Here is an 11,487-nt window from a genome sequence, read left to right on the forward strand (position 1 = left end):
AACTCATTGACCTCTAGATATATTTTTGTGTTTTATGTGTGGTCAAGTTGCTAACTCATTGACCTCTAGATATATTTTGTGTTTTATGTGTGGTCAAGTTGCTAACCCATTAACCTCTAGATATATTTTTGTGTTTTATGTGTGGTCAAGTTGCTAACTCATTGACCTCTAGATATATTTTGTGTTTTAGGTGTGTTCATGTTGCTAACCCATTGACCTCTAGATATATTTTGTGTTTTTGTTTGGACAGGTTGTCGTCTCATTGACCTATCTTTTGTATTTTTGTATGGTCAGGTTGTTTGCTCATTGACCTTCAGGTTTCTTTTGTGTTTTATGTGTGGTCCAGATATTCTTTCATTGATTTCTAAATATATTTTGTGTTTTATGTGTGGCCATGTTGCTAACCCATTGATCTCTAGATATCTTTTGTTTGGACAGGTTGATGTTTCATTGACCTTCAGCTATCTTTTGTGTTTTATGTGTGGCCATGTTGCTAACCCATTGACCTCTAGATATCTTTTGTGTTTTATGTGTGGTCATGTTGCTAACCCATTAACCTCTAGATATCTTTTGTGTTTTATGTGTGGTCATGTTGCTAACCCATTGACCTCTAGATATCTTTTGTGTTTTATGTGTGGCCATGTTGCTAACCCATTGACCTCTAGATATCTTTTGTGTTTTATGTGTGGCCATGTTGCCATCTCATTGATCTCTAGATATCTTTTGTTTGGACAGGTTGATGTTTCATTGACCTTCAGCTATCTTTTGTGTTTTATGTGTGGTCCAGTTGTTCTTTCATTGACCTCAAGATATATTTTGTGTTTTTGTGTGGTCATTTTGCTCTTTCATTAACCTCTAGATGTCGCTTGTGTTTTTGTGATCTGCTTGTTTTCTCATTGACTTAAGATATTTTTTTGTGTTTCCGTTGTATGGTCTTTTTTCTATTTCATTGATTTCTAGATATCCTCGTGTTATGTGTAGTCAGGTTGCTCTTTCATTGGCTAATAGATATATTTTGTGTTTTTTGTGTGGTCTGGTTGCTGTCTAATTTTTCGTCTAGATATTTTCATGTGATTGGGTTGCTCTGTATTGTGTTTTTGTGTGGTTTGGTTGTTGTCTTATAGACTTCGAGATACCATTTGTGTTTTTGTTTAATTAGGTTGCACTCATATTGGCTAATATTATTAATTCGTATATTTTAACAAATTTGATTCGTTTAGGGATAGTCACATGTTGAACTATATTTTCGAAGGTAGAGAGAAAACGGCGGATAGCAAAACGCATATTGACCTGCAAAAAGCATATTGCACGGTTATTTTTAGAATATCTAAAAACCAATATAGTTTGTGACGTCATGTAATGAATTTAAGGATATTGTTTAACGTTTTGAAACACATGATATCTGTGATCGATTATTTGACGAAAAAAATCTTCAAATACATAAGATGTCCAAAAAAAAAGTAAATGAAATAACAACTAATATGTTGTTATTGTCATAAAGACAATGTAATATCTATAAAATTCCAACAAACTTAAATGACGATTTTGATACAAATATGGTCAGAAATTAATAATATAACAAATATAGCCTTTGTATGAGGTCAATACAGGATATATCGACCCAAAGAAGTATATCGACCTCGGACTTCGTCCTCAGTCCATATACTTCTTTCAGGTCAATATATCCTTGTATCGACCTCATACAAAGGCTATATTTGTATAAAACTTACCTTTGGTCTTTATCGGTTGCTGTCATATTGATCTCTAGATATTTTTTTGTGTTTGATTAAATATAATTTATGTTTTTGTGAAGTCATATTGCTCTATTATTGGTTAATAGATATCTTTTGTAATTTTGGTGTGATTTTGTTGCCGTCTGATTGACTTCTAGATACCTTTTGTGCTTTTGTTCATTCATGTTACACTCTCATAGACTTATATATAACTTTTGTGTTTACCTGTTGTTGTCTTATTGGTCTCTAGATATTTCTTTTGTGTTTTTGTGTGGTCTGGTTCTGGTTGCTCTCTTATTTACCTATAGATATCTTTTTTGTTTTTTTTTGTGTGTTCATGTTTCTCTCTCATTGACTTCTAGATATCTTTTGTATTTTTGTGTGGTCATGTTACTTAGGTTGGGTATCGTGTTTGATTTTTCTTTAAATTTTACAAAAATTGACAGAATGTTTAACGTTGTAATTTTAATTTGTATGATGCCATGACGAAAAAACCCAATAAAAACATTTGTTTACCTTTGTCATTACAGGGTGGCATGTCAATACATTTATAATGGTTTTCGTTTTCAAAATAAAATTGATCACATTAGTCTCACATTCCCAAATAATATTAATATTTACTTGTTATTGCATTAGCCATATATATTTGGTTGTTTCATTAACGAGAATTAGAGCAGTGTTAACTTGACAAAACCTAAAATCATGACGCTTGAAAGGAACAACTAAAATGTCTTACAAAAAGAATTAAATCATAACTAAAAAAGGTCATCACATTTACCATTTTAAGATGAATTTTAACCTCACTGTTTGCTAAATCTAATGTTTTGCGGAAATTCTGATATCGTTTTATGTACATATATACATGATGTATTGAAATATAACGAAAGAAGCTCACAGTTTTTCATCATAGAAAATTACAACAATAAATGCATGGCGTCTTCTCTGGACTAACAGTGGTTTCTTTTCATCTAAGGTCAAATATTCATCCAATTTACTTCACAGTTCAACAATATGAAATTTAATTTTCAAAAAGTACAGAAAGCACTATATGGATCTTTACGGTTTTACAGTCAAAACTGTATACGATTGTAATTTTCATAATAAACAGTATTGTCTATATATACTCTCCGTAATATTAATATAACTTTAAATTTTAAATGTTCTCCTATTTTGCTATGTATATTCAATCATAAGACAGATTGAACCTAGTTTTGCTTTTGCCATGGATATCGTAAATAAAACCATAAGATTCTTTATGTTTGTTAAAACAAATACATCACGGCTTATATTCTAGGTCCTCTTTTCTAACCAGTACTTTACTGTCTTGTCCATCTTTTGATATAACTTTTACGCTACCAGATCCAAAGTCTGCTACAATAATATTGCCATAAGTATCTACACAAAGTCCTCGTGGTCCTGATAAATCGTGTTTGTGTTGCCAGATCTTTTTACCTGATTCATTAACACAATATACTGTTTTATCATCATTGTCACTATAGATTACTCTGTCTTTGCAGTAAACAATGTGAAAGAGGTGTGATTTGCTCTCAACTTGTATTGACTTCAGTGTATTTCCTTCCAAGTCTATAATACGGATTTCATCCTTACCCAAACCTACAGCCAATGAGTTATTATTGAATAATAAATCAAAGCATGATTTGTTTAATATGATATCTTTGGTAACCGTTTCCTTCTTCATATTGAATATCTTAATATTATCAGCAGAAGTTACGGCAATATTGTCCAGATTAATCTGTGATACACTCCAGGCTATACCAGATATAGGTAATTGTTTCTCAAATTTGCCATCAGACGTAAGTAAGTTAACTTTACCGATCTGTTCAACTACTATAAATCTTCCATCCATTAGACAAATCATGTCACTAATAATCTTACTGATATTGATCGATATTGTTGTCTCAATATTCATTGTCATGTTTTCTATGTTAGATTGATCTTGTAGTTCCATCTGTGCTTCCTACTCACACGTGTTTGTCTCCTCAAGGATGTTTCTGTATTAACAACCATCACTTCTCCAAAGGATTTTATTAATTGTAACTCTTTGAGTATCTAACTCACCATTTTGCTTTATCTTGATGTCTACCTCACTGGCTCTCTTACTGTCTTCCAGATTGTCAATATATCGTTGACATTGAGAAATTTGTTGTTCAAATTGATGTAATCCTAGAAAACATTGGAGTTTTGAAGTATTTTCTGTGACTGTTTTCAAATCATCTTTCATCTCTTTTAAGATTTTCTGTTTATCTTCAATTTCATGAATTAAACTTGTTAATTTTGATTTCTCGAGATTCCATATAGTATCTGTTTCTTTAAATAACTGTTCCTCAAGATGGTCTAAATGTGTATTGATTTCATTTCGAATTTTGCTAACTGATTGCTTAATTGATTCATATTGTTGTTTACCTCTTTTAAGATTTCCGGATTTGTTGTTAATCAGTTTAATCAAGAAATATGTGATAGAGTTAATATCCTTTTCTACAGATTCTTTGGATTTTTCAATCTTGGTTTTCTCTACTACACTAGCTAGACTTGTTATTCCGGTACATTATGAATGACTAGTGGAAATACATTCATCACAGCAAGGCATTAAATGAATCGGCCAGTACACGTTGAACTGTAGACTATGCGCGTCACATTCTGTTTTGATTAAGCTAGTCGGAGGTATATAGCTTGTATAGGTTTGTATATCAATGGTCTTGTGATCACGGGATGATTTTATTCTTTTGTGATGACTTGAACATGTTGAACATAATCCTTCATCACAGTTGTAACACCAGATGTCAGCTTTAGTGTTTACTTTACCTTGTTTACATGGTCCACAGGGTACAGGTATACCTGATGCCATGACCTAAATATAAATATAACTTTGTCAACAGTTTACTTTAATTTTGTTTATGAAAATTCATAGTAACATTTCATATTTTAAGCCCTGTCTTTGCTAAAATGAGATAATTACGTTTTAAGCTTTTCTGACTTGACTGTGAAATTGTGGTTTGTGACAGTTGACTATGAAACTTTTGATATTAACTGTTTAAAAATAAAACTACAATTTTTTACTATTAAAGTTTAGGTTATAAAGTTCACTCTGATGTTTTTAGTTTACGAAGGTTTACTCAGATGTTTTGGTTTAAAGACTGTTATCGCTGATCTTTTGGTTTACATCAGTTTACCTGTGAAATCTACTGTGAAACTTAGTAAATATAAAAAAAGAAGATGTGGTATGATTGCCAAGGCTCAGCTCATCAGATGGATAAAAAATTAAAAATACAAGTGGACGTGGCCAGGTAATTGTACATAAACTGCATGCTTTGACAATTTGGTATAAGACAGTTTACTGTGATGCTTTGGTTTAAGACATTTAAGTCAATTAACTGTAAAATTTGGTTCAAGACAGATTACTGTAAATGTTTAATCTAAGCAAGTTTACTATGAGGTTTTGGTTTAAAACAGATTGCTGTGAAGGCTTATTATAAGGCAGTTTACTGTGACGTTTTGGTTTAAGACATATTACTGTGAATGTTAGTTAAAGGCAGATTATGGTGAATGATTAGTTTAAGACCGTTTACTATAAACTTTAAGGTTTAATACAGTTTACTGTGAAATTTTGGTTTTAGATAGTTTATTGTAAAGTTTTAGGTTTAATTCAGTTTATTTACTATGAGATTTTGGTTTAAGAAAGTTACTGTGAATTTTTTGTTTAAGAGATTTGACTATGAGGTTTTGGTTTAAGAGTTTATTGTAAAGTTTTCGTTTAAGACATTTGACTATGAGGTTTCGGTTTAAGAGAGTTTACTGTGAAGTTTTCGTATATAACATTTGACTATGATGTTTTGGTTTAAGAGAGTTTATTGTGGAGTTTTCGTATAAAACATTTGACTATGAGGTTTTGGTTTAAGAGACTAAATGTGAAGTTTTCGTTTAAAACATTTGACTATGAGGTTTTGGTTTAAGACAGATTACTGTGAAGTTTTCGTATACTAGTAAGACATTTGACTATGAGGTTTTGGTTTAAGAGAGTTTATTGTGAAGTTTTCGTTTAAGACAGTTGACTATGAGGTTTCGGTTTGAAAGAGTTTATGGTGTAGTTTTCGTTTAAGACATTTGACTATGAGGATTTGTTTTAGAAAGTTTACTGTGCAGTTTTCGTATAAGACATTTGACTATGAGGTTTTGGTTTAAGAGAGTTTACTGTGAAGTTTTCGTATATAACATTTGACTATGATGTTTTGGTTTAAGAGAGTTTATTGTGGAGTTTTCGTATGAAACATTTGACTATGAGGTTTTGGTTTAAGAGACTAAATGTGAAGTTTTCGTTTAAGACATTTGACTATGAGGTTTTGGTTTAAGACAGTTTACTGTGAAGTTTTCGTATAAGACATTTGACTATGAGGTTGTGGTTTAAGAGAGTTTATTGTGAAGTTTTCGTTTAAGACAGTTGACTATATGAGGTTTCGGTTTAAAAGAGTTTATGGTGTAGTTTTCGTTTAAGACATTTGACTATGAGGTTGTGGTTTAAGAGAGTTTATTGTGAAGTTTTCGTTTAAGACAGTTGACTATATGAGGTTTCGGTTTAAAAGAGTTTATGGTGTAGTTTTCGTTTAAGACATTTGACTATGAGGTTTTGTTTTAGAAAGTTTACTGTGCAGTTTTCGTATAAGACATTGACTATGAGGTTTTGGTTTAAGAGAGTTTATTTTGAAGTTTTCGTATAAGACATTTGACTAAGAGGTTTTGGTTTAGGAGAGTTAATGTGAAGTTTTCGTTTATGACATTTGACTATGCGGTTTGGGTTTAAGAGCGTTTATTGTGAAGTTTTAGTTTAAGACATTTGACTATGAGGTTTTGGTTTATGAAAGTTTACAGTAAAGTTTTGTTTAATGGCAGTTATAGCTGTGAGGTTTTGGTTTAAGACGTATTACTATGAGGTTTTTGTTTAAGACAGTTTATAGTGAACTTTTGGTTTAGGTAAGGACATTGTTTACGTGTTTTACCTCATGCCATGACCTAAACATTAGCATGAACCCTTTGGTCTTCAGTAGATTTTAAATCACAATAAATTCATTGTTACATGCTAATAAAATTGAGAATGGAAATGGGGAATGTGCCAAAGAGACAACAACCCGACCATAGAAAAAAAACAACAGCAGAAGGTCACCAACAGGTCTTCAATGCAGCGAAAAATTCCATCATCCGGAGGCGTCCTTCAGCTGGCCCCTAAACAAATATATACTAGTTCAGTGATAATGAACGCCATACTAATTTCCAAATTGTACACAAGAAACTAAAATTAAAATAATACAAGACTAACAAAGGCCAGAGGCTGCAAAAATACGGCGGGGTTAAACATGTTTGTGAGATCTCAACCCTCCCCTATACCTCTAGCCAATGTAGAAAAGTAAACGCATAACAATACGCACATTAAAATTCAGTTCAAGAGAAGTCCGAGTCTGATGTCAGAAGATGTAACCAAAGAAAATAAACAAAATGACAATAATACATAAATAACAACAGACTACTAGCAGTTAACTGACATGCCAGCTCCAGACTTCAATTAAACTGACTGAAAGATTATGATTTCATCATATGAACATGAGGCACAATCCTTCCCGTTAGGGGTTTAGTATCATACCATCATAACATATATGAGAAGAACATAACCCGTGTCATGCCAACAACTGGTTTTTGAATAAATGTGTTTAGTTCCGATGTAAAGACCCTATAAGTGAATCAATATTAACGCCAAAATATGCAATCTTTAATGACCTGACAACAGTATCGTAACTATATCACTTCTTAATAAGTCTATTCAAAGGTTTAGTTAGTTTTTGAGGTGAATACTGACACCTTTGTGCTTTATAAAGAATATTTCCATAAAAAATTGGATGTGAAATACCTGAACGTATAAGAAGTCTGCATGTTGAGCTATATTCAAGCCTCTTTCAATAGTTGGGAGGCATTGCTTTTATGAAATGATGTGTTCAAGTCATGTTAAATCTATTCTACTTTAATTTTGGCATTGCACAATGTCATGTTTTTTACTGAGTGTCTTTATGCAAAATTAACATAGCCGGCTATTAAAGGCCCCAACATGAAAAACGTGAAAAAGTTAAACGAACGGCCAAATTTACACCCAACCCCCACGAAAATGTCAGGCAAGAACTAACGGCAACGATTTAAATGTGTACGTTGTATCTTTTGTATTTTTTTGGTAACTGTTGTTTGCTTTATGCTGATCTGATGAGCCAAAATCCCTCATCAATGATTGATACAGTGGTATATGTTTTGTTGCAAACAAGTTGTTTCTACTGCATCTTGTATGTGCCTTTTCCAAGTTGGGAGCCTGTAATTAAGAGGTTTTTTGTTTTGCAAATTGATGTCATTTAAATTGTTTGAACTTTTGGAAAAGTAAGGCCATTTGTATTTTTTATTGTTTTACATTTGGTCACAGAGCCGTATATAGCCTGTTCTTATACTAGAATAGGGTTTGATCATCACCTACGTTGGTAAAGGTTTGTCAGGAGGCCTCTATTTTTAAATAAAAGAGGGTTTTACTGATTATCTTATATCACATGAACAAACTGATTTAATTTCTTCTTAAGGCAGAACACAATTACAATATGTTATCTACCTACCCACTATTATACACTCCCAAATCCAACGCAAGCTCTCCCTTTTAAGTTATTTGAACTAATAAAGCTAACTTAAATTGTGAATAAATATTTAAAATAAATAAACCACTTTAAATATAAACAATGGAAACTTACTGTTTATATGGCACAAACCAAATACGTCTTGATCTAAAATGTTGGCCTACAAGGAAGTGAGTTAGGACGAGTTTATACATGTTCTATGTTATTGTTTATATTTCAATGACATTTGTAAATAATACTTTACTAGATAAATACTAAACTTGATTCATATTGATAGGTACCTTTATAGAAATATTTGAACGTATTATTCAGTGTATTGGATGATATCTTACTTTGTTTTGTTTAATGCTATATTTACCCTTAACTGTTTTCTCTGATACTACACTTGATTATCGAAGAACCAATGTTTCTTTTCAGCAGATACAACTGGCTTAATGTGTTTTTGCAGACAAATAGTAAATAGGAAAGTTCTGCTCATTTACTTTAATTTATAAAATGTTTAACCGAGAGGTCAGATGAGACTGATCAAAATATTGTTTGCCGTACGTCATACTAGATTTGAATATGTAGTTAGTATATTCAAATACTGGTCATGGTTTTAAAAGAAGAAAAAAAACATGAGTATATAAAAAGTCATTCAGTAATATATCAAACATATAATAAAAATAAAATTTTCTGAATGAATAAGAGGAATAAAATTATAAATATAGTAGAGGATGAGGCTAGCTTATTTTAGTAGTTTAAACAAACCGCTGTACAAAGTAGATATCATACCCAGAGGTGGTTTTATGCGGGGGCGTGGCGGGCGTGCCGCCCCCTTAAATTTGAATGTATGGGTTGTCCTCAGCTCCGCTCGCGGAAAATTTAAGTTTGCCCCCCTAACCTAAAATCCTGGATCCTCCTCTGATACCAATACAAGAAGAGGATAGTTGACACAAGATGTTATATAGATCAAGAGTGCACACACTGAAATGTCTCGCCTTCTTTACTAATCCTTGATATTATGTTAGTAGTCTTAAATATAAAGCTTTACTGCAACTATCACAAAAACTTAACATGATTCAAGAAAATGAGGTCAAGGTCATATAAACCAAACAAGAAATACATGTACACCTTACAATCATTACTTTTTTTTGTGATTTTACTTTTCAATACACTAAGTATAGTTGACATATATATAGACCAAAACACAATAACTTAACGCTGACCAATGAACTGTTAAAATGAGGTCAAGTTCAAACAAAACCTGCAAGACTGACATATACATCATAAAATATTTCCATACACCAAATATAGTTGACCTATTGCATATAGTATATGAAAAAAAGACCAGAACTAAAAAACTTCACTTTGACCACTGAACCATGAAAATGAGGTCAAGGTCAGATGACACCTGCCAGCTAGACATGTACAAATTACAATCATTCCATACACCAAATATAGTATACCTATTGCATACAGTATAAGAAAAACAGACCAAAACACAAAAACATAACGCTAAGCAATGAACCGTGAAAATGAGGTCAAGGTCAAATAAAATCTACAAGACTAACATGTTCATCATAAATAATTTCCATACACCAAATATATTTGACCTATTGCATATGGTATTAGAAAAAAAGACCAAAACTCAAAAACTTTGCTTTGACCACTGAACCATGAATATCAATACAACTTGCTTGATATCTATGTCATTAACGGGAAGCTTAATACAAAAAATTATGATAAAAGAGATGATTTTTTATTTCTTATCGTTAATTATCCATTTTTAGATGGTGACGTTCCCTTGTCACCATCTGATGGTGTTTATATATCTCAACTTGTACGATTCGCTCGTGTATGTAACAACGTATTAGATTTTAGCGAGAGAAATTTATGTATTACTGAAAAATTATTACACCAGGGTTTTCGATATCACAAACTAGTCAAAACATTTACTTAATTTTATCATCGGTATAAGGAAATAATTCGTAAATATAACTCAACATGCAGACATCTTATACGTTCAGGTATTTCACATCCAACCTTTTATGATAATATTCTTTACAAAGCACAAAAATGTCAGTATTCACCTCAAAAGCTAACTAAACCTTTAAACAGACTTATTAAGGAGGGATATAGTTATGATACTGTTCTCAGGTCATTAAAGATTGCATATTTTGGCTTTAATATTGATTCACTTATAGGGTCTTTGCATCGGAATTAAACACATTTATCTCAAACCAGTTGTTGGCATGACACGGGTTATGTTCTTCTCATATATTTCATGATGGTATAATACTAAACCCCTAACAGGAGGGATTGTGCCTGATATTCATATGATGCATAAATAATCATTCAGTCAATTTAATTGAGGTCTGGAGCTGGCATGGCAGTAACTGCTAGTAGTCTGTTGTTATTTATGTATTATTGTCATTTTGTTTATTTTTTTTTTGTTTCATATTCTGAAATCGGACTCGGACTTCTTTTAAACTGAGTTTTACTGTGCGTATTAGTGCGGTTTTTTTCTACATTGGCTAGAGGTATAGGGGAGGGTTGAGATCTCAAAAACATGTTTAACCCCGCCGCAATTTTGCGCCTGTCCCAAGTCAGGAGCCTCTGGCCTTTATTAGTCTTGTATGATTTGTAATTTTAGTTTCTTGTGTATAATTCGGAGTTTAGTATGACGTCCATTATCACTGAACTAGTATACATATTTGTTTAGTGGCAAGCTGAAGGACGCCTCCGGGTGCGTGAGTTTCTCGCTACATTGAAGACCCATTGGTGGCCTTCGGCTGTTGTCTGCTCTATGGTCGGGTTGTTGTCGCTTTGACACATTCCCCATTTCCTTTCTCAATTTTATTGATAAAAATGTTATGAAAAAATAAACATGATGACATAATCAGTTTTCAATATTATTTATACATCTAGGTTGATTTCAATAAATGATCTGTTATTTTGTATTTGAAAGAATTAACATTTGTAATATTTCTTAACGGTATTGGCAAATTATTCCACACGAATGGTCCAGAATACATAAAAGATTTTTTCAATAAATCTGTTTTTGGTTTAGGGAGAATGACGATATTCTATTTAAGTAAAAT

At 32.1% G+C, this 11,487-nt stretch overlaps 1 long non-coding RNA gene across 1 annotated transcript; it reads right to left on the reverse strand.

Annotated features, from left to right (window-relative positions):
- Positions 1 to 2,619: 2,619 nt before the first annotated feature.
- On the reverse strand, positions 2,620 to 8,581 carry LOC143063439 (uncharacterized). Its single transcript, XR_012975001.1, has 2 exons — positions 8,519 to 8,581; positions 2,620 to 4,602 (listed from the first exon to the last, which is right to left on the reverse strand). It is a non-coding gene; the product is annotated as an uncharacterized LOC143063439 (long non-coding RNA).
- Positions 8,582 to 11,487: the final 2,906 nt, after the last annotated feature.

This window comes from Mytilus galloprovincialis, chromosome 2 (genome assembly GCF_965363235.1).
Source record: "Mytilus galloprovincialis chromosome 2, xbMytGall1.hap1.1, whole genome shotgun sequence".
Lineage (NCBI taxonomy): Eukaryota > Metazoa > Mollusca > Bivalvia > Mytilida > Mytilidae > Mytilus > Mytilus galloprovincialis.